This window comes from Triticum aestivum, chromosome 4A, assembly GCF_018294505.1.
Source record: "Triticum aestivum cultivar Chinese Spring chromosome 4A, IWGSC CS RefSeq v2.1, whole genome shotgun sequence".
NCBI lineage: Eukaryota > Viridiplantae > Streptophyta > Magnoliopsida > Poales > Poaceae > Triticum > Triticum aestivum.
The window spans coordinates 750,632,873-750,657,395 of NC_057803.1; the positions used below are offsets into that span (position 1 = coordinate 750,632,873).

Below are 24,523 nucleotides of genomic sequence, written 5' to 3' on the forward strand. Positions count from 1 at the left end.
TCCTGATTAACAAAAAATGAACTACATGTGGAAAATACAGTCACATTATTGGAAATATAATTCGAGCAAAATCATTAAGCAAAAACTGTTATTACCAACCAAGGAATAGCTGAACTTAAACAATAAATGATCTATTATTTAAACATAGCTTAAGGTCCTTGTACATATGCTATATTGCAGTGTAATGTGTCAGGTAACATGACGGAGACCCGCATCACTCTCCTCCATAGCCTCGGCCATGTTCTCCACCGGCACCTCGGGCCTCCCACATCCGCGCATGCCGACCCTAATCCTCCTGTGCCGATGACTCTCCTCGCTCCTTCATTGATCTCCATTGCATTTGTATGCCCCCGTGCGGTGCGCCTTGGATGAGTGGCTATCGACCTCTGCTCATGGATGCACCTTGGCCGGTGTGCCACTCGGCTCTCCATCCACCTCGTCTACGCCCCGGCTTCAGCCACGCCGCTCAGTCACCCATCGCCCATCACCTCCTCGTAGATGGCGGCCGCCGGTGTTGATCTGCAATTGCAACGGCTGTTATAACCCGCTGCCTAGCCGTCGCGCTCCATCTCGTCATGGTCCGTGACAAATCCTCAATTTTGTAGTCAACTTTGCTTATGTCCCGTCCTCTTACGCATATTTGTTAAATTTGTCCGTACCTAGACCTATTAGGTTCTGCTGAATGATGTAATGTCGGGACTTCAGATACACGGAATGATTATTGTCAATGGAGCAAACAGTTATCTGATTTAGTTCATCTTTATATTAGCATTTACATATCATTCAAATATACGAAATGATGTTTTTGTAAATATAATCATGCCTTGAGGATGCATGATTGATGGTTAGTAGATTTTTATGATCAGGTGTAGTTTTTTGTAGGTAAGTATTTTCTGATGTGATAAATCAAATCGAAGCTATTGTTATTAAATAGCTTATCATGCAAAACCGCACAATTTTGTCATCATCGCATTCATCTTTTTGAATTGTGTCTGCATTACCAGCTACTTTTTGTTGGAATTTGTCAATAAGAATGGATTCTACTTGACATGACCTGGAATATAGAACTTTAATTTTACCTTCCACAGCCACCTCATTACACTCCAATTTTTTTAATCACATGAGCCTTGACTTAGACTGGGACCTTGTGTTAAACTAAAAAGCATAATACTCAAATACGCCTTGTGACTTTTATCTTCTATTCACGTATCTCCTTGTCCTTCATCCTCATATGGGATGCATGGTTCATGTCGACAGGAAATTACAGAAGATATAGAAAAAACACCTCAACATGATCAATCTTTTATTTTGGAGAAATTTTATCCAGTAATTAAATATACATATTTATGGCTCGTACTTGAACTTTTCATTCTCGACGGGAATTGTCATTGGTGGTATCATATTATTGTTTTTCAATTAATGCAATGTGATGCATCTAGATCCTTCCACACACACTCGTACTTTATCCGTCTCCCCTTCATAGATTGTCTTCCTTTATCATGCCCATGTTGTTTGTGTCAACTTATATTTCATCGAACAAAACTATACTTCTTATTTCATAATTGACATGATGTTTTGTTTGAACCTTTACGATTGCTATGACATAATTGTTTTACTTCAGTATAAACAAATGCACAATCACGAATATAGCACATAACATTGTCATGTTAATTCTTCTTTGTTGTCTTTACACATCGATTAGATATTTTTTTTATTCTATTGAGGGAGATCAATTCACTACTGTGTGTCGTCTGCACTCTACTCATGTTGACTCTCCATATTTTTAAAGGAAAACTATTTTGTTGTGTTGGCGAATTCATAGAGCCCCCTAACCATCTTGTGCTGGCATATGCGCAATTGATATTATCTCCGCTGGTATATTTAATTATATGCAACTAATAGGTTCTCGATATATCATGCTATCCAACCTCATATTTACAATTCATCAGCATGATTCATTGTGCAATGTCCCCAAGATAAAAATGTAATGTGTGAACATGAGCAATACCCCCACCCACTCCCCCCATTTAGATCTAAATATTCGGTCCTACAATTCCGAATTGAAATTTATAGTGCAGAACACCATCGTTTTGATGACCATAGAAATGAATTTGGAAATCATCCCGATATCCACATGGTGTTGAGCACAACTAGAGGATCCCCACCATAATACCATGCCCAGACCCTCTGTATTCGCTAGAAATTGGTACCCATTCGTTCAATATAAATTCTCACCACACTCACCTCATCAGTTGATCGCACAAGCACACTGTCACCACCAGAGCTCCCTTTGATGCCATCCTCTCATTTGAAAGGGTCCACCCCATGCCGGTCAATGCTACCAAAGCTTCCATACTGCTAACGGCCACCACCAGAGCTCCCCCAATGCTGGACTCCTCCACTGGAGCTCCCTTCAGTGGCCATCGCAATTTTCACTTAACAAATCTGTCAGACGACTGCCATGAGCCATCTCTTCATCTTTGACAAAGAGAGAAACTCGATGCGAAGGTGGAAGGAGGTTATGTGTACTAGGGATGCATGGGTCCAGTTCGGGCAAGAGAATAATAGCTGCAAGGGGCAATGAGGCCGAGCCCTTGGCAATCATACAACCGCGGAGGTTCCAATGGAACGACATGTGGCGTTGTGTTCGAGCCTTGGGAGTCCATAGAAGGGATCAACCAAGTGGGTTCGTGCAACGACTTCCGCATGTTGCCCGTCATCACCCCCCACCGGTTGCAGAAGGGTTATAAATGCTGGTGTCCATCTGAAAGGAGGATGTTCATGAGTATGGATGTGGTGTTTAGAGAGCATGAACCATTTTATGGGGAACCAACTGATTTAACTGATGTATTCCCTGATTTGTTCTCTAATGACATCTCTGACGCAGAATGTGCAGCAGGGGGAGAGAGGGAGGAGAAAGACAATAATGGAGCATATCAAGAGGTGATAATTGGATTGATACCGGCTGAAGACACAAACACATCGGAAATCGAGCAAATACAGGGACAGGAGGGGCCACAAGAAACACTACAGAGAGATTCACGGTGGCCAAAACCAAATGAAGAACAACATCCTCAAGTGTACACACGAAGGCATCAGACCGAGGAGAAGCATGCTCGAGAGGAAGAAATCATCCCTTCGGGACATGATCATGAAGCCCGAGGACAGGCCGACCCACATGACTCAGCTTCACACCCTTCAGCTTCACATGATGGTACATCCTCTTCATATGACGATCTAGATGTTCCAATTGCCCTTAGAAAGAAAACTCGCACCGTTGTTGGGAAGTTACCCTCAATTGTCCCAATATATTGTCTCTAACCATGTTTCATACTCGTTGGTGGGTTCTAAGTATAGATCATTTATAGCTGCTTTAGACTCCACATTTCCTATACCTCGTGATAGGCAAGAAGCGAAGAAAGATCCGAGGTGGAGAGCAGCAATGTTGGAAGAAATGCGAGCACTTGATAAAAACAATACTTGTGTTCTTACCACAATTCCAGCGGGAAAGAAAATTGTGGGTGATACGTCTCCAATGTATCTATAATTTATGAAGTATTCATGCTATTATATTATCCATCTAGGATGTTTTATATGCATTTATATGTCATTTTATATGATTTTTGGGACTAACTTATTAACCTAGAGCCCAGTGCCAGTTTTTGTTTTCTCCTTGTTTTAGTATTTTACAGAAAAGGGATACCAAACGGAGTCCAATTGACGTGCCAATTTTTGAGGATTTTTTCTGGACCAAAAGAAGACCACGGAGCATCGGAGTTGGGCCAGAGAAGTCTCGGGCTACTCCTATCTCGTGGACAGCCCGGAGGCCCCCTTGACGTGAAACCAACGCCAAAAATTCCTATAAATACTGAAACCTTCGGGAATTAACCTAGATCAGAAGTTCCGCCGCCGCAAGCCTCTGTAGCCACGAGAAATCAATCTAGGCCCTCTCCGGCAGGCTGCCGGAGGGGGCCATCATCACCGGAGGCCATGGAGGAGGATCTCGGAGGGGCCATCATCTCCATGAAGGCCAAGGACCAGAGGGGGAAAGCCATGGAGGAGGAAGCACAAGGGGGAGAACCTCTCCTCCTCTCTCTTGGTGGCACCGGAGTGCCATCGGGAGGGGAATCATCGCTGCGGTGATCGTCTTCATCAACATCACCATCATCATCACCATCCTCATCTCTTTTACGCGGTCCACTCTCCCTCACCCCGCTGTAATCCCTACTTGAACATGGTGCTTTATGCCACATATTATGATCAAATGATGTGTTGCCACCTTATGATGTTTTGAGTAGATGTCTTTTGTCTTTGAGTTGGTTGATGATCTAGATTGGTACGAATTGTATGCTTTATTTTGGTGCTGTCCTATGGTGCCCTCCGTGTCGCGCAAGCGTGAGGGATTCCCGCTGTAGGGTGTTGCAATACGTTCATGATTCGCTTATAGTGGGTTGCTAGAGTGACAGAAGCTTAAACCCGAGTAAGGGGGTTGTTGCATATGGGACAAAAGGGGACTTGATGCTTTAATGCTATGGTTGGGTTTTACCTTAATGAATCTTTTAGTATTTGCGGATGCTTGCTAGAGTTTCCAATCATAAGAGCATACGATCCATGGAGGAAAAGTATGTTAGTTTAAGCCTCTCCCTCATATGAAATTGCAATGACGACTATCGATCTTGTTAACAATTGCTTAGGACAATTCCGCACACTGATCCACCATTATTCCACACTCGCTATTTATATTATTTAGTAATATATTCTAACTTTATGATAACATCACCTACTTTTATATTTTAGCTCTCCGATATCATACAAAGTTATCCACTTTATACCCACAACACAGTTTTATTTCTTGTTTCTAGTTGGAAGCAAATGTTCGGTGCACGTAGAGTCGTATCAATGGCAGATAGGGCTTGAGAGAATATTGATCTTACCTTTAGCTCCTTGTGGGTTCGACACTCCATACTTATCACTTCCACCTTTGGGAATTGCTATGATGATTCCTTGCACTCTGGAATTATCAAGCTCTTTTCTGGCGCCGTTGCCGGGGAGCAATAGCATGGGGTTGATATTCTCGTGTGTGCTTGTTTGCTTTCTTTACTTAGTAGATTTTTTTCCTTTTTGTTTCTGTTTAGTTGTGGGTGAAACATACAAAAAAAAATTAAAAAGAATGAAAATACCAAAAAAAGAGAAGTGATTGGAAAGTTATGCATTGAAGAAGTGAGGGTCGACCTTGAGCACTTGTGTTCATGCTCACGGAAACAATGTAGAATTTTTCATGGAAGTTTCTCTGTAAACAATTATCCCCTTGTATATATCCTTTGTATTATAAAAATATTATGCCTAGCTTTGGTTTTAGTATGATAAGATTGCTTGCTTACTATGTGCAGAACAAAAACAGAAACTTTGGCTGTAGTGCATGAATTTACATTTTTTACTGGAAAGTCAAATAGGTCTGAAACTTTTTGAAAATTAATGCTGTACAAAATTTTCAAATTTTCAAATTTATTTCATAATTTTTGGAATTAGAGAAGTTTACTAAACTTCCAGATTACTACAGACTGTCCTGTTCTTAACAGATTCTGTTTTTCGTGTGTTATTTGCTTATTTTGATGCATCTATGGCTAGTATGTGGAGGTATGAACCATAGAGAAGTTGGAATACAGTAGGTGTAACACCAATATAAACAAAGAATGAGTTAATTACAATACCTTAAAGTGGTGGTTTGCTTTATTACACTAACGGATCTCACAAAATTTTTGTTTAAGTTTCTGTGAATGAAGTATTTGAAGAACGAGGAGTTACCGATGTGAGAAGAATAAAGAAAGACAAGATTTCAAGCTTGGGGATGCGCAAGGCACCCCAAGTAAATATTTCAAAGGATACTCAAGCATCTAAGCTTGGGGATGCCCCGGTTGGCATCCCATCTTTCTTCTTCAACAAATATCGGTATACCTCGGTTTTTTGTTTTGTTCACATTGTTTGTTTCCTTTGTATATTTGTTTTCCTTAAAGAGTCATGCTAGTATGAGATAGATCTTCATTTATTTATAGAATACTTCATGTGCTTTACTTATATCTTTTAAGTATGGTCTTATAGAATTTCTCTTTGTGCTTCACTTAAATCGTTTGAGTATGGTTTTATAGAATGCTTCGTGCGCTTCACTTATATATTTTGAGCTTGGATATTGGCTAGTCTATATTAATTGTAGAATGCTCCATGAACTTCACTTAGATCTTTTGGAGTATGAATAATACATTTAAAGTGGGTTTGGAAGAGTGTCAACTTTAGAAATTAGTGATCCCACTATCTTGGAGGGTGTTGAATCTTCGTACGATATTTATGAAAGTGGATTTGGAAGAGTGTCAACTTTAGTTAGTATTCCACTATTTTGGAAGAGGTTCCAATTGAGTATGAGAACAAAGTTGCTATTCATGACGCTACTGAAAACTATTATGAGGGAGGAATATGTGCTTGTATGAGTTGCAATAATGTCAAGATTCCTCTCTATGTGCTTAAAGTTTTGAAGTTATACTTGTTTTGCCTTCCTTTGCTAGTTGACTTTTGTTCCTATAAATTGTGTGCTCACAAAATCCCTAGGCATAGGAAGTGAGTTAGATTTAAATGTGCTAGTCATATTCTTCATGATGCTCTCTTTGTGTTTCAAATCTTATCTTTTATGTGAGCATCATTGAAATCATCATGCCTAGCTAAAAGGCATTAAAGAAAAGTGCTTGTTGGGAGACAACCCAATATTTATCCTTACTGTTTTTGTGTGTCCACGTGATTAAGATACTGTATTAATCATGTTTTATAGCTTTTGTTTCAATAAAGTGCCAAGTAAGACCTTTGGGAAGACTTAGGTGAAAGTTAATGTGATCTTGCTATAAAAAACAGAAACTTTGCGTTCACGAGATTACCTGTAATTTTTTACAGAAGAGTGCTTTTGAGTTGATTCTTTTTGCAGAAGAATAATAGACAAATCCCTCACGTCCACCAATTTATTTCATAATTTTTGGAGTAGCATAAGTATGGTTATTGTTCAGATCATCACAGACTGTTCTGTTTCTGACAGATTCTGTTTTCATTGCATAGTTTGCTTGTTTTCTAGTTTCTATGGCTTATATTTTTCAATATAAATTGTAGAAATGATATGGTACAGTAGGTATTATGTGAAAAAAATTATGAAACTTGTCTTTTACAGTACCAAAGTGCATGGTTTACTCTTTATCATACTAACCTATCTCACGAAGTTCCATTAAGTTTTGTGTGATTGAAGTTTTCAAGTTTTGGGTGAGATATCGATATGAGGAGAATAAGGAGTGGAAAGACCCTAATCTTGGGGATGCTCAAGGCACCCCAAGGTAATATTCAAGGAAGACTCAAGCGCCTAAGCTTGGGGATGCCCCGGAAGGCATCCCCTCTTTCGTCTTCAAAACTATCGGTACATCTTACTCGGAGCTATATTTTTATTCGTCACATGATATGTGTTTTACTTGGAGCATCATTTTATTTTGTTAGTATTAGCTTGCTGTTATTTAGAATAGTGTTTTGCATCTTTATTTTCAATAAAAATGTCAAGGATAGCCTTTACCATGCTTATTTTGCTAGTATATATGTTGTTTGAAAACAGAAATATTACCGCTGTTGCAAAAATTCCCTAGAAAAGTCAGAGCATGATATAATGTTGAAACTTTTTGCATATGATCTCTGATAAATATACTACAGTGGGAATTTTCTTTCATAATCTTTGGATTTAGGAAAGTATTGATACTCTTGCATTCTTTACAGACTGTACTGTTTTGACAGATTGCTGTTATGTTTGCATTGTTTGCATTTGTTTGCTTATTTAATGATTCTATTTCAGGATAGGAGTATTAAATATGCAGAGACATTTAGTATGCAATGTTGAATAATAATTTTAGTGTTTTGTTACAGTAGAAAACGATAAGGTTTTGCATTGGTTTATACTAACCTATCTCACGAGTTCTTGTTGAGTTTGGTGTGGATGAAGTTTTTGATAAAAAGGGAAACCACGATATGAGAGGAATTAAGGAGATATAAAAGTTCAAGCTTGGGGATGCCCAAGGCACCCCAAGATAATATTCCAAGAAGTCTCAAGCATCTAAGCTTGGGGATGCCCCGTTAGGCATCCCACCTTCTTCTTCAACAATTATCGCGTTAGTATCGGTTGAACCTAAGTTTTTGCTTCTTCACATGAGTTGTGCTATCCTTGCAATGTCATTTTATTTTGTTGTACTTGCTGTTTGAATAAAATCATTGGATTTGAAATTTTGAATAGAAAAGGAACCCTCCCATGGCTAGTTAATTATTTGCCTACTCAGTGTCCTTCACTCATATCTTTTGGAGTAGTTTGTCAATTACTTTTGTGCTTCATGTATATCCTATGAGTAAATGGGGGAATGAATTAAATGTCATAAATCTGAATTTTTATATGTTTCATATGCTTACAACATGGTTAGTGGTGACTTCACACATAGAAAGCATGAGGCATGAAAGTTGTTGAGAGTTGGCAAACATAGTTTTGGTCATCGTTGCAATTAATAGGAAGTAATAAGGATAGAGAGGTTCACATACAAATATATTATCTTGGACATCTTTTATGATTGTGAAGAACTCATTAAGTATGACATGCTAAAAGAGTTGACGTTGGACAAGGAAGACAACGTAATGGTTTATGTTTTCCGACATCTCAGTTAAAGTATATTGTCATTGACCCTCCAAACACGTTGAGCTTGCCTTTCTCCCTCATGCTAGCCAAATACCTTGCACCAAGTAGAGATACTACTTGTGCTTCCAAATACCCTTAAACCCAGTTTTGCCATGAGAGTCCACCATACCTACCTATGGATTGAGTAAGATCCTTCAAGTAAGTTGTTATCGGTGCAAGCAATAAAAATTGCTCTCTAAATATGTATGACTTATTAGTGCAGAGAAAATAAGCTTTGTACGATCTTGTTGTGGAAGTAATAAAAGCGACGGACTGCATAATAAAGGTCCACATACAAGGGGCAATATAAAGTGACATTCTTTTGCATTAAGATATTGTGCATCAACCCGAAACGCGCATGACAACCTCTGCTTCCCTCTGCGAAGGGCCTATCTTTTACTCTATGTTTTTACTTTATGCTTGAGTCAAGGTGATCCTCACCTTTCCCTTTTTCATTTTATCCTTAGGCAAGCTCCTCGTGTTTGAAAGATCATGATATATATATCCAATTGGATGTAAGTTAGCATGGGTATATGAAGTCTCCGACAAGTTCTATAGTTGTAAGATGGAGGAAAATAGTTCTGTCAGTGAGCACATACTCAAAATGTCTAGGTTACACAACCGCCTGTCCCAGCTGGACATTAACCTCCCGGACGAGGCGGTCATTGAAAGAATCCTTCAGTCGCTCCCACCAAGCTACAAGAGCTTTGTGATTAACTACAATATGCAAGGGATGGTGAAGACCATTCCTGAAGTATTTGCAATGCTGAAGTCAGCAGAGGTTGAAATCAAGAAAGAACATCAAGTGTTGATGGTCAATAAGACCACTAAGTTCAAGAAGGGCAAGGGCAAGAAGAACTTCAAGAAGGACGGCAAGGATGTTGCCGCGCCCGGTAAGCCAGTTGCCGGGAAGAAGTCAAAGAATGGACCCAAGCCTGAGACTGGGTGCTTTTATTGCAAGGGGAAGGGTCACTAGAAGCGGAACTGCCCCAAATACTTAGCGGATAAGAAGGCCGGCAACACTAAAGGTATATTTGATATACATGTAATTGATGTGTACCTTACCAGTACTCGTAGTAACTCCTGGGTATTTGATACCGGTGTCGTTGCTCATATTTGTAACTCACAGCAGGAGCTGCGGAATAAGCGGAGACTGGCGAAGGACGAGGTGACGATGCGCGTCGGGAATGGTTCCAAGGTCGATGTGATCGCCGTCGGCACGCTACCTCTACATTTACCTACGGGATTAGTTTTAAACCTCAATAATTGTTATTTAGTGCCAAGTTTGAGCATGAACATTGTATCAGGGTCTCGTTTAATACGAGATGGCTACTCATTTAAATCCGAGAATAATGGTTGTTCTATTTATATGAGAGATATGTTTTATGGTCATGCTCCAATGGTCAATGGTTTATTCTTAATGAATCTCGAACGTAATGTTACACATATTCATAGTGTGAATACCAAAAGATGTAAAGTTGATAATGATAGTCCCACATACTTGTGGCACTGCCGCCTTGGTCACATTGGTGTCAAGCGCATGAAGAAGCTCCATGCTGATGGACTTTTAGAGTATCTAGATTATGAATCGTTTGACACATGCGAGCCATGCCTCATGGGCAAGATGACCAAGACTCCGTTCTCCGGAACAATGGAGCGAGCAACCAACTTGTTGGAAATCATACATACTGATGTGTGCGGTCCAATGAGCGTTGAGCCTCACGGAGGATATCGTTATGTTCTCACTCTCACTGATGACTTGAGTAGATATGGGTATGTCTACTTAATGAAACACAAGTCTGAGACCTTTGAAAAGTTAAAGGAATTTCATAATGAGGTAGAGAATCAACGTGACCGAAAGATAAAGTTCCTACGATCAGATCGTGGGGGAGAATATTTAAGTCACGAATTCGGTACGCACTTAAGGAAATGTGGAATCGTTTCACAACTCACGCCGCCTGGAACACCTCAGCGTAACGGTGTGTCCGAACGTCGTAATCGCACTTTATTGGATATGGTGCGGTCTATGATGTCTCTTACCGATTTACCACTATCATTTTGGGGATACGCTCTAGAGACAGCTACATTCACTTTAAATAGGGCACCGTCTAAATCCGTTGAGACGACACCGTATGAATTATGGTTTGGGAAGAAACCTAAGCTATCGTTTCTAAAAGTTTGGGGATGCGATGCTTATGTCAAGAAACTTCAACCTAAGAAGCTCGAACCCAAGTCGGAAAAATGCGTCTTCATAGGATACCCTAAGGAAACCATTGGGTATACTTTCTACTTAAGATCCGAAGGCAAGATCTTTGTTGCCAAGAACGGGTCCTTTCTGGAGAAAGAGTTTCTCTCGAAAGAATTAAGTGGGAGGAAAGTAGAGCTTGATGAAGTACTGCCTCTTGAAACAGGAAGTAGTGCAACTCAGGAAGATGTTCCTGTGGTGTCTGCACCGACAAGAGAGGAGGTTAATGATAATGATCAAGATACTTCAGATCAAGCTCCTACTGAACTTCGAAGGTCCACAAGCACACGTTCCGCACCAGAGTGGTACGGCAACCCTGTCTTAGAAATCATGTTGTTGGACAACGGTGAACCTTCGAACTATGAAGAAGCGATGGCGGGCCCAGATTCCAACAAATGGCTTGAGGCCATGAAATCCGAGATAGGATCCATGTATGAAAACAAAGTGTGGACTTTGACAGACTTGCCCGATGATCGACGAGCGATAGAAAATAAATGGATCTTTAAGAAGAAGACGGACGCGGATGGTAATGTTACCATCTATAAAGCTCAACTTGTCGCTAAGGGTTATCGACAAGTTCAAGGGGTTGACTACGATGAGACCTTCTCTCCCGTAGCAAAGCTGAAGTCCGTCCGAATCATGTTAGCAATTGCCGCATACTATGATTATGAGATATGGCAAATGGACGTCAAAACGGCATTCCTTAACGGCTATCTTAAGGAAGAACTGTATATGATGCAGCCGGAAGGTTTTGTCGACCCTGAGAATGCTAACAAAGTATGCAAGCTCCAGCGATCCATTTATGGGCTGGTGCAAGCATCTCGGAGTTGGAACATTCGCTTTGATGAGATGATCAAAGCGTTTGGGTTTATGCAGACTTATGGAGAAGCCTGTGTTTACAAGAAAGTGAGTGGGAGCTCTGTAGCATTTCTCATATTATATGTAGATGACATACTTTTGATGGGAAATGATATAGAACTTTTGGACAGCATTAAGGCCTACTTGAATAAGAGTTTTTCAATGAAGGACCTTGGAGAAGCTGCTTATATATTAGGCATCAAGATCTATAGAGATAGATCGAGACGCCTCATAGGTCTTTCACAAAGCACATACCTTGATAAGATTTTGAAGAAGTTCAAAATGGATCAGTCCAAGAAGGGGTTCTTTTCTGTATTGGAAGGTGTGAGATTGAGCTCAGCTCAATGCCCGACTACGGCAAAAGATAAAGAAGAGATGAGTGTCATCCCCTATCCTTCAGCCATAGGATCTATTATGTATGCCATGCTGTGTACCAGACCTGATGTAAACCTTGCCGTGAGTTTGGTAGGAAGGTACCAAAGTAATCCTGGCAAGGAACACTGGACAGCGGTCAAGAATATCCTGAAGTACCTGAAAAGGACAAAGGACATGTTTCTCGTTTATGGAGGTGACGAAGAGCTCGTCGTAAAGGGTTACATCGACGCTAGCTTCGACACAGATCTGGATGACTCTAAGTCACAAACCGGATACGTGTTTATGTTGAATGGTGGAGCAGTGAGCTGGTGCAGCTGCAAGCAGAGCGTCGTGGCGGGATCTACATGTGAAGCGGAGTACATGGCAGCCTCGGAGGCAGCGCATGAAGCAATTTGGGTGAAGGAGTTCATCACCGACCTAGGAGTCATACCCAATGCGTCGGGGCCGATCAAACTCTTCTGTGACAACACTGGAGCTATTGCACTTGCCAAGGAGCCCAGGTTTCACAAGAAGACCAGGCACATCAAGCGTCGCTTCAACTCCATTCGTGAAAGTGTTCAAGATGGTGGCATAGAAATTTGCAAAGTGCACACGGATCTGAATGTCGCAGATCCGTTAACTAAACCTCTCTCGCGAGCAAAACATGATCAACACCAGAACTCTATGGTTGTGCGACTCATCACAATGTAACTAGATTATTGACTCTAGTGCAAGTGGGAGACTGTTGGAAATATGCCCTAGAGGCAATAATAAAAGCATTATTATTATATTTCCTTGTTCATGATAATTGTCTTTTATTCATGCTATAACTGTATTATCCGAAAATCGTAATACACGTGTGAATACATAGACCACAACATGTCCCTAGTGAGCCTCTAGTTGACTGGCTCATTGATCAATAGATAGTCATGGTTTCCTGACTATGGACATTGGATGTCATTGATAACGGGATCACATCATTAGGAGAATGATGTGATGGACAAGACCCAATCCTAAAGCTTAGCACAAGATCGTGTAGTTCGTTTTGCTAGAGATTTTTCCATGTCAAGTATCTTTTCCTTTGACCATGAGATCGTGTAACTCCCGGATACCGTAAGACTGCTTTGGGTGTACCAAATGTCACAACGTAACTGGGTTACTATAAAGGTACACTACAGGTATCTCCGAAAGTGTCTGTTGGGTTGACACGGATCGAGACTGGGATTTGTCACTCCGTATGACGGAGAGGTATCTCTGGGCCCACTCGGTAATGCATCATCATAATGAGCTCAAAGTGACCAAGTGTCTGGTCACGGGATCATGCATTACGGTACGAGTAAAGTGACTTGCCGGTAACGAGACTGAACAAGGTATTGGGATACCGACGATCGAGTCTCGGGCAAGTAACGTACCGATTGACAAAGGAAATTGTGTACGGGGTTGTTTGAATCCTCGACATCGTGGTTCATCCGATGAGATCATCGAGGAGCATGTGGGAGCCAACATGGGTATCCAGATCCCACTGTTGTTTATTGCCCGAGAGCCGTCTCGGTCATGTCTACGTGTCTCCCGAACCCGTAGGGTCTACACACTTAAGGTTCGATGATGCTAGGGTTACTAGGAAGACTTATATGTGATTACCGAAAGTTGTCCGGAGTCCCGGATGAGATCCCGAACGTCACGAGGAGTTCCGGAATGGTCCGGAGGTAAAGAATTATATATAGGAAGTGCTTTTTCGGCCATCGGGAAAGTTTCGGGGTCACCCGGTATTGTACCGGGACCACCGGAAGGGTCCCGAGGGTCCGCCGGGTGGGGCCACCCATCCCGGAGGGCCCCATGGGCTGAAGTGGGGAGGGGAACCAGCCCATAGTCGGCTGGTGCGCCCCCCTTGGCCCACCCCCTGCGCCTAGGGTTGAAACCCTAGGGTGGGGGGGGCGCCCCACCTGCCTTGGGGGGCACTCCACCCCCCTGGCCGCCGCCCCCCCTGGGAGATCAGATCTCCAGGGGCCGGCACCCCCCCTGGGGGCCTATATAAAGGGGGGAGGGGCAGTCGCACCCCTTGCATCTTGGCGCCTCCCTCCCCCTGCTACACCTCTCCTCCTCCGTCACGAGCTTGGCGAAGCCCTGCCGGAGTACTGCTGCTCCACCACCACCACGCCGTCGTGCTACTGCTGGAGCCATCTTCCTCAACCTCTCCTTCCCCCTTGCTGGATCAAGAAGGAGGAGACGTCACGCTGACCGTACGTGTGTTGAACGCAGAGGTGCCGTCCGTTGGGCGCTAGGATCTCCGGTGATAGGATCACGACGAGAACAACTACTTCAACCCTGTTCTTTTGAACGCTTCCGCACGCGATCTACAAAGTGGTATGTAGATGCATCTCTCCTTTCACTCGTTGCTTAGATGAACTCATAGATGTATCTTGGTGAAACCGTAGGAAAATTTTAATTTTCTACAACGTTCCCCAACAACTTGATGCTTTAATGTTATGGTTGGGTTTTACCTTAATGAATCTTTTAGTATTTGCGGATGCTTGCTAGAGTTTCCAATCATAAGAGCATAGGATCCATGGAGGAAAAGTATGTTAGTTTATGCCTCTCCCTCATATGAAATTGCAATGACGACTATCGATCTTGTTAACAATTGCTTAGGACAATTCCGCACACTGATCCACCATTATTCCACACTCGCTATTTATATTATTTAGTAATATATTCTAACTTTATGATAACATCACCTACTTTTATATTTTAGCTCTCCGATATCATACAAAGTTATCCACTTTATACCCACAACACAGTTTTATTTCTTGTTTCTAGTTGGAAGCAAATGTTCGGTGCACGTAGAGTCGTATCAGTGGCAGATAGGGCTTGAGAGAATATTGATCTTACCTTCAGCTTCTTGTGGGTTCGACACTCCATACTTATCACTTCCACCTTTGGGAATTGCTATGATGATTCCTTGCACTTGGGGATTATCAGTGGGCTGCAAGTGGGTGTTCACTGTGAAGCAAACACCTGAGGGTAAGGTAGAGAGATACAAGGCCAGGTTAGTGGCGAAAGGATATAGCCAGACTTATGGTGTGGATTATGATGAAACATTTGCTCCAGTAGCAAAAATGAATACCATTAGAACAATGATATCAATAGCTGCAAACCACAGGTGGAAATTATTTCAAATCGATGTTAAAAACACATTCCTCCATGGAGACTTGCAGGAAGAGGTTTATATGGAAATTCCTCCAGGGTTTAATAGTGATGAGACAGAAGGTAAAGTGTGTAAACTGAAGAAATCCCTTTATGGCCTCAAACAGTCACCAAGAGCATGGTTTGGAAGGTTACACAAGGAGATGTGTTCCCTAGGATATCGACAGAGCAATGCAGATCACACTCTTTTCTTTAGGCACCGTAATAATAAGATTACTATACTCGCTGTCTATGTTGATGATATTGTGATTACAGGAAATGATGATGAAGAGATAAGGTGCCTAAAGAAGACTTTAGCAAGATCATTTGATGTTAAAGACCTGGGGTATTTGCATTACTTTCTCGGAATTGAAGTTGCTTATGGGGCCAAAGGTATTTATCTGTCACAGCGAAAATATGTTCTTGACTTGCTTGCTGAAACTGGAATGCTCGAGTGCAAACCAGCTAATACACCAATTGAACAAAACCATAGGATTGTAGCAGCTTTGGTGATCCTGTAGATAAGGGAGGATACCAACGATTAGTTGGGCGCCTAATCTATTTGTCACACACAAGGCCAGACATTGCATATGCAGTTAGCATAGTGAGCAGATATATGCATGACCCTAGGTCTGGTCATTTAAATGCAGCAAATAGGATTCTGCGGTATCTTAAAGGTTGTCCTGGGAAAGGCATCTTGTTCTCAAACCATGGACAACTGAAGATAGAAGGCTACACCGATGCTGATTGGGCGGGGTGCTTGGACGGTAGAAGGTCCACTTCAGGCTACTGTATGTTTCTAGGTGGTAATCTGGTTAGTTGGAGGAGTAAAAAACAGAGCGTAGTGGCACGGTCTACAGCAGACGCAGAGTTTAGGGCAATGGCCTCAGGTTTATGTGAGTTAATGTGGCTTAAATTCTTGCTACCTGAACTCAGGTTATATGAAGCTGCACCTCTTCGACTATATTGTGATAATCAGGCCACTATCAACTTGATAAACAATCCTGTTCACCATGATAGAACAAAGCATGTGGGAATTGATAGACACTTTATCAAAGAAAAACTAGATGAGGGGACACTTCAGGTTGGGTTTGTCAAAACTGTAGACCAGCTTGCCGATGTATTAACAAAAGGGGTCAATGTAGCAGTGTTTGAAAAATTATGTAACAAGATGGGGCTCATAGATATATTTGCCACATCTTGAGGGGGAGTGTTGGCAGTACTGAGATGTAATAGTTAAGTTGTAGAAGGGTTGGAATGTAAGATAGGCATGTATATACCTAGACTGGAGAGATGAAAGAAACAGAGTTTTCCAGAAAAATCCTCTTCTCTCTCTCTCTCTCTCTCTCTCTCTCTCTCTGTCTCTCTCTCGTTCCTGACCTTGCTCTGCCCCAATCTCCCAAATCAACAACACATATATACAAGTTATTAGTTTTCTCCCTGTCCAAGATGCCAACAGGCTGTAGATATATTGTGACCTAATGCGAACGAACAACAGAAAGTTGTGCAAGTTGAAACGTAATATATTCAATTTAATTGCATATATATGCTAGTCAACTTCCTCATCAATGCGTTCACGGCACAACTTTGAACGGGAAGCGAAGCTTCCGTGTGGCCAACCTGGCAATCAGGCACTGTCCTCCTCTTATTCACCCTGTTGACACAAGGTTCATCTATCATATATTATCACAAAATTCAGGTATAGCTTCAACTTTGAACTAATGCATGTGTCGTGAACAGGAACAGAACTACGAGTGGTGATGAAATAGTACTGTGACTAATTCAAAATCTACTTGCACAACTATTTTACACCGCATGATTTTCTATCTTTATTTCTGAAACTCTGATTTTGGATTTGACATTTTAGTACATGATGTTGTAGATGCATATTTTTGTTGCAATGTTATAAAAAACAGTCCACCTTTTGCATGATCAGACCTGAAGGGCAGATTTTATACTTATGTCCATTGAACATACAGTATTATTCGTACTTTACAAAAGTAATTTAACTGTGAAATGTAAGAAACAGTGGTTAAGATACTGCACTTAGGCGCAATTAAGCTCCACCACCAGTTTGAACATGATCTCTGCGCATGTTAGCAAGGACAGCGTCAGTGATTAAGATGCTGCACTTAATTATGTCCCATACCTCTGTCACCCAGCTCATCTCCGTTCTAGTTTAAGCGCATCTACGAGAGATGAACTGTACATGATGGATGATTCCCTAGTTTAAATGGTCGGTGTATTTTAGTAACCTAATCTAGTTAATACGACCCAACGGCACCCCAGCCGAGTCTAGTGAGCAGCTCGCCCCGTCGGCTGTCGAAGGGTCACCGACTAAACCGTAAAGACATCCCAAGACATGTTCAACCATAGTTCTTTTATTGCACATCTAAATCATGACACCTCTCATATCTGAATTTGTGCCGTGCTAAGCCTTCCTTGTTTTCCCTCGAAAAAAGAGGTTCCTTGAACTCCCAGCTGTCAATTGATTGATGCACAAGGTCATATATTAACTGAGAACTTTTTAGAATACATGCAACCAAAACCGCCGGCTCTTCACAAACGGGCTTCCCGTTTCGCAACTGAGATGTCAGGTCTTCAAAAACTATACAGCTGCTGTACAATTTTCACCATTGGCGCTGAAGATTGGAAATTCAGAAGAGCTGCATCGGGTGTTTTGTCAGGAAATTTACAGCTATAAACCAGGGATCATCTCTTCTTCTGATGATCATTTGCTGCAAGTTGCTGGCAGTAAATTTCCATGCACTCGATCTATCCAGGGAGGGCATCACCAGTCCAGCAGAGAGCAGCTGGGCCTGGGCTGGGCAACCTATTCATTGAGGTGGCTGGCTATTCTGCTGATAAGTTGGGCTGGGACATTCAGGGCACAAGACACCCAGCCAAGACTCCCTCTACAGATTGCAGGGCAAATCTTAAAAGCAGAGCTTGCCATGGTTAGTTATGCACGGTGCAAGAAAGAAATCATATCATGAATTCAAAGCATGGTTGAAGGCTATATCTGAATACAGACATTTGAAAAATTGTATGTACATGCAGTAGGATCTGTTTCCTCTTAAAAAACGTTCAGAAGAGTGTCCCTTTTTCCTGGAAATTCAAAAGAGTATGTTCCTTCCAGCTTCTCCTATGCACACTCTGGACATTCCCATCTGAATGAAACTCAGGGAGGAAGAGGCAACCACAATATGGGGGGCAGTTTGTGCCCACACCCCCCGACCCTTCAAATAAAAAGAGGCAACCACTTTTCAGATGTATTTTTTAATAGAGAAAATTGAAACTATGGAAGTTCCAAATTCCTTAAATTCTGAATTACCGGAAGTTTTGGAATTTGCAAAAAACTGGAGCCGGATTTTCAAAAAGTTAATGGAAAGACTGACCAAGGGATGACTTTCCCAGAAAGGAAATAACAACTGGTAGGAATTGGGACGCTGAGGAATTAACTGGCGGGTGACCGCCAATTAGCATCACCAGACCAGGAGCTCAACTTCTCTTCTCAACAGAGACAAAAGGAATTAGATCATCTATCACCTCGCAAAAACCGTGTGTAATTCTTGGTTTCTCCCACTTTGTGGCATGTATGGCACGCTAAACATTTTCTGAATAAATATATATACCTCAAAAATATATACATATCTTGGACTGAGCTTATGCACAAATTCAGATCCTAGAGAATCCCACTTGTCTCCACATCACATGAGTTGGGGAGAGTGAAAAATATCATATTGTCTATCAACAACTGCTATACTTCGTTGGCTCAAGGTTCGAAATCCAGAGGCATCTATTCTTTTTGGAAATGCGGTGGTGTATTTTCCCTTCAACTTCTCCGGTGTACACCTTGGAGAGATCAAGCAAAATCAGCAGCGGTTCCCATCAGCTATCACACTTGACTACACTGTAATTTCGGCTTCCGCTGGACGAACGAAACTCGATTTGTAACAAGGTTTTGGCACCCTGCATAACATACAACATGAATCTTAGGCAAGCACTTCCACATCAAAGAGCATTCTCCATCACACAATCCTTTACTTGGTTACTACACCTCTGCCGAAGAGCTATGATATGCTTTGAGTTCATCAATGTTTACTAACCTTGTTACGTCTTATGTTCCAGCAGACTATCCCAGCGGCTTTTGAGGATCTCGTAAGCGTCTGGACAGGGAAGAGCTATTACAGAGGAGGAGCTGCCGTTAGTTGACAGCTCGACCACCAGACCCAACCGCAGCAGTGTCTCCATAGCTTCTTTATACTGTACGAAAAGAGTAGATGAGGGGGTTTTCTTGCTCAAATACCAAGTCAAAATGCATAAAAGTTATGCTTTTGGCTGTTCATCAAGTGTTACCTGTTGTTGCTCGGAAGCATCGAGAAGAAAGTAAACTGAACCAAAGCCACTTGCTAATGTCTTTTCGTACAGCGTCTTATTGACCAGAAGCTGAGAAGAGGTATTGATGTCAAACAAACTATCTTCTGTCGCACTGAGAAGTACATAAAAAACCTTGGTTTCCTAAAGACATTAACTTAACAAGCTTTGCCGTTTTAAAATGTATCATTGTTTTTATTTATGTACTCAGGAGTCAGTACTGTTGAAGTGTATATGTGGATTTCCTAGCCGTTTGCATCAGTTCGGACTTTTGGTTGAGTTGGCTAGTGCATGAAGCTTAACAAGTACTAGCATACTAGCTATATCTGTCCCCCTTTGCAAATCGGACCATATAAACACTTTCACTATTATGCAAATATAGATTAATATAAATGATCCACCTGGTATCTATCTCTGGTCTGTTTGTATCCCAGAGTCACACGGAACACGAGTATTGCGAGTGCAGTAAAAGCAGCTAGATCAAGAAGGAAAGCTAATGACCTGCATTACATACCATGGAAGAAATGCAAACAACATTACTTGTTTTGAGAAAATAAGAAAGAATTCTCTAATATTACTGATGCAAACTATATACTTACGGAGTGAGGCTAAACTCTCAAATTTGTAGTTGACAACATATGCCAACAATCCTATAACGGTGGCTATATCAAGCCTTACCTGTATTAAGGAAAATGTTATCTCAACAATCTAAAGTGCAGGAGTGAAAGTGAAAAGGAGAAAAACAAGAGGGAATTACTGTATCAAGGATGCGGAATGACAACTTTTTGTGAGGGAAAACCACCTGCAGACAAGGGTAGTTACTATGATATTTGGCACTATTCTCTTAACGCAGAAGATAAACATTTCTCTTGTGTTTTCTCGAAATAGAAAGTTCTGATGCTAAATATATTCTTAATAGTGCATAGGCTTTTGGATGCAACGTCAGATTGTCGGTACTGAAATCTGCATAGACGAGTTTGTCCAATTTTTCCATCTTAATAACCATAATAGATAGAGATTATGAGCATTGTACTCTACATGTAGGTAAACCAAATGTGCCCATGAGACTGATCTGGGATGGGTATTTTCTCGTAAATTTTCAACTACGGCGGCAGCATCTGCATCTCAGAACTCTCCTTCTCATTACTTTGAGCAGAATCCTCGGAATAAAGTATGATCAGTTCTTCGAATGCTGGTTCCTGGCAAATAACTAAATGGAATTATGTCTCTTCATTGCAGACTATTTTGATAAATGACATTTATGTAGCTTATGAGCATCCCAAACCCACAATAAGTAAAAAGAGAATAACAGATAATCATCTGAATATTGTCAGTTTGCAGCTAATGAAAAAAATGTCTGGGACATTTGGGGCAAATGTTGTGTCCATGATTTGTTTACATTTAAATTGTTTCTTATGCTTATGCTTCATTACACAAGGTGCTTCATGGCCATATATGAGACTACAGAGTGCAAGCCAATTCTACTTGCACGTGAAGCAGGACTCAATGATATAATAGTGCTCGAAGCTTCGAACCACTCTACCCTCTCTTTTTCACACATCACGGTGAATACTTCACAATCATAATTTAAATAGTCATATCCATAACCTACTGGTAAGAAAGGGTGTTCAGATATCAAATACTAAGTACCTGGAGAGTAGACTTGGCAAATAAAATGTCAAAAGAAGCTTTTATTATCTCCCAAATATTGTTGTCACAAGCTTCTCTGCTCGCTGGCTCCCATATGTTTGCAAGGGTAATTCTAGGCAGAAAATTTGGCCTGAAGCAAAAGCAGAATATACCTCATAAATTCATAAACATATAGTGGTCAAGTACCAAAGATGCACCCCAAATAGACAAGGAAAACACTGTAGTGTGAATTTTAATGTTGATTATATCACATTTCAACGATGATATACATAGGAAAAGAAAGAAACCGATAAATAAGGGTGACAGCAATACTTCTGGAGTTCTTGTGGCATAGAAGGATGTACACAAAGGAAAATAAGAATTTATAATTAGCAAGTGGTTATGAGGTTATATACTTACAGTCAAACCCTGGTCTCCCCTAGTACTAATGCTAGATTTGCCTAAGTTCATATAAAGCAGAAGCAAAGATGTGTCCCTAAAATAGCATACAAAAACCAGCATCTACTCGGAATCCAACCTCACATAGCCTTCAGATTGTTTTGTTTCAATATCAGATTTCAGTGTTGCTTCCTTTGATGCCATCCTCTCATTTGAAAGGGTCCACCCCATGCCGGTCAATGCTACCAAAGCTTCCATACTGCTAACGGCCACCACCAGAGCTCCCCCAATGCTGGACTCCTCCACTGGAGCTCCCTTCAGTGGCCATCGCAATTTTCACTTAACAAATCTGTCAGACGACTGCCATGAGCCATCTCTTCATGTTTGACAAAGAGAGAAACTCGATGCGAAGGTGGAAGGAGGTTATGTGTACTAGGGATGCATGGGTCCAGTTCGGGCAAGAGAATAATAGCTGCAAGGGGCAATGAGGCCGAGCCCTTGGCGATCATACAAGCGCGGAGGTTCCAATGGAACGACACATGGAGTTGTGTTCGAGCCTTGGGAGTCCATAGAAGGGATCAACCAAGTGGGTTCGGGCAACGACTTCCGCATGTTGCCCGTCATCACCCCAACCGGTTCCTTAACATCAAATTCGTTTGTTGACCATTGTTGGGTCCCTCGGCTCCCGACCACTCCGTCTGTAGTTTCCCTACCAACCACCACAATCGGATCCCCATCTCTTCTTCCCCACTGATGGCTTGATCTCCATAGCATTAATGTGATGCTAACTGTATGCCATCTCAAGATGTATTATCCTTTGGCCCTGCGGGATCTTGTGCCTCCTTCTAATTCATCCCAAGAAGCTCACTTGGGGTCTGCGTGCGGCCGGGTAGCATGCGAGGTCTGCGCTAAGGCTTCCTCTTCTAGGGCTGCGATCTCCACTGCTAGCTCCTCCGCTGCCACATGGGACGACTTTGTCATGGCTGCACGAGTGGCAAGCCATTCAAGGTGGCGCGACTCTTGGGATCAAAATTTCCTTCCCAAGCATTTGTGCACCCAAAAAGGAATTGAATTTGCCTGCGTACCCAGGATTCTAAAACCAATCAATGAGCATCCAAACAACATAGTTTGCATTACAGACAATTTTAGTGTCATGCATGGGTGATTTGGAATAGAACCCAATTCGGTTCCATGCTAAACAACATTGATATCCGAACCAAGTAAATGGCGACTTAAATTTGAGTGCTGCAACTGGCTTGTCGAACTGGTGGAAGCGGACTTAGAGTTTGCCAAATTTAGACAACATGTTATATGCAGTAATAGTGAACTACTTTTATTTCGAATATTAAATGGTGAAAAAACGTCTTGTTTTTTGGAGAGATACTCTAGTATATATTTCTGAAGTAGGAGAGTGAAATTTCATACCAAGGAGCCGAAATTGAAGTGCTGGTTCGGTATATGCACCAGCTAGCACACTTAGTAGGACAGTGGGGCAAAATTAAGCAAAGGCTGTCATCACGTTATGGTTGTTGGCTTGTTGCTATGTTGGACCACGTGATAGAGCTACCTACTTGGTGTTGGCGCATAAGCCATGTCCCTGCCGAGGTGACCGGTGTCGGGCGTGCCAGTCCGGTCGGTGGCCGCGTCGAGCCCATGTTTAGGCATAGTCTGACCTTGGTCTTGCCATGGTCCGACTAGTGTATGGCTTGTGTGCGTGCGTGTGTGTGTGTGGCGCGGGCTGCGCGTCTGTGTGCGCACCTGTTGCGTTGGTAGTTGGCGATAGTGGCGGGGGTGACCGCGGCGTTCTGTTGGAGCCCGGCCGCGTTGATCGCGTTGGTGCGCGACGGGTGCGTGAGCCAGGGCGTGCGGGCGTGGAGGAATGGGGAGCACGGCGTCGTGTGGGCGCGCCCGTGTATAAAGCTCCACCCCGCGTACTGTTGTTTTAGTGGGGCTCGAGTTCGTGCTCGAGGAAGACGCCGTTCGTGCGGCAGGCGTTCGTGCGCCGGAACCACCGTGTCTTGTGTCTCCCTCCTTTCTTCTTCCTCTGATCATTCTAGAGAGATTATATAGAGAGAGAGAGTTCCGGTGAGAGGGAGGGCTAGGGCTAGACACCCAACATTTGGTATCAGAGCCACGGGTTCGGGGGGCGGCCGTGGCGTGCGGCCGCGTCCGCGGCGCGCACGGCGAGCGCGGCGGAGGCGGAGGCTGCGGCGGCGGCCGCGGCGAGCGCGGCGGACATGGACGCGTCGGCTGCGATGCGCGGCCATGCACGTTGATGCCGTGCGCGCAACGAGGAGCGGCGATCGCGGAGACGAGGAGGTCGCGGAGGACCTGCGTGGTGGCGCAGAGGCCGCGGCGGCTCGGCGCGACGACCGTGGAGGCGGTGCGCGCTGCGGTTGACGGCGCAGCGGTGCAAGGGCAATAAGCACGGCGGCGAGCCGGGCGCGACCGGTGCGTGTTATGGGTGCGCACCGGACGCGTCGGGCACGTCGGGACCGCGGGAGTGGACCGTGTCGAGGCGCTGGACTTGGTTGCGCAGATCGCGTACGTGCGCGGCGGGAGCGCGGGGACGTGGGGATGCACTCGAAGGGCACGGTGGCACGGTGGCAAGCGTGACAGCGACGTCAGGGTGGTGGCGGCTACAACGACGACGACGACGAGTCAGGCGATGTCATGGCTTAGGGGATGATTGTTGGCGCATAAGCCATGTCCCTGCCGAGGTGACCGGTGTCGGGCGTGCCAGTCCG

General features: G+C 42.9%; 1 pseudogene; it reads right to left on the reverse strand.

The window, feature by feature from the left end:
- Window positions 1-470: 470 nt before the first annotated feature.
- LOC123084599 (uncharacterized) lies at window positions 471-23,441 on the reverse strand (annotated as a pseudogene).
- Between the last annotated feature and the right edge of the window lie 1,082 nt (window positions 23,442-24,523).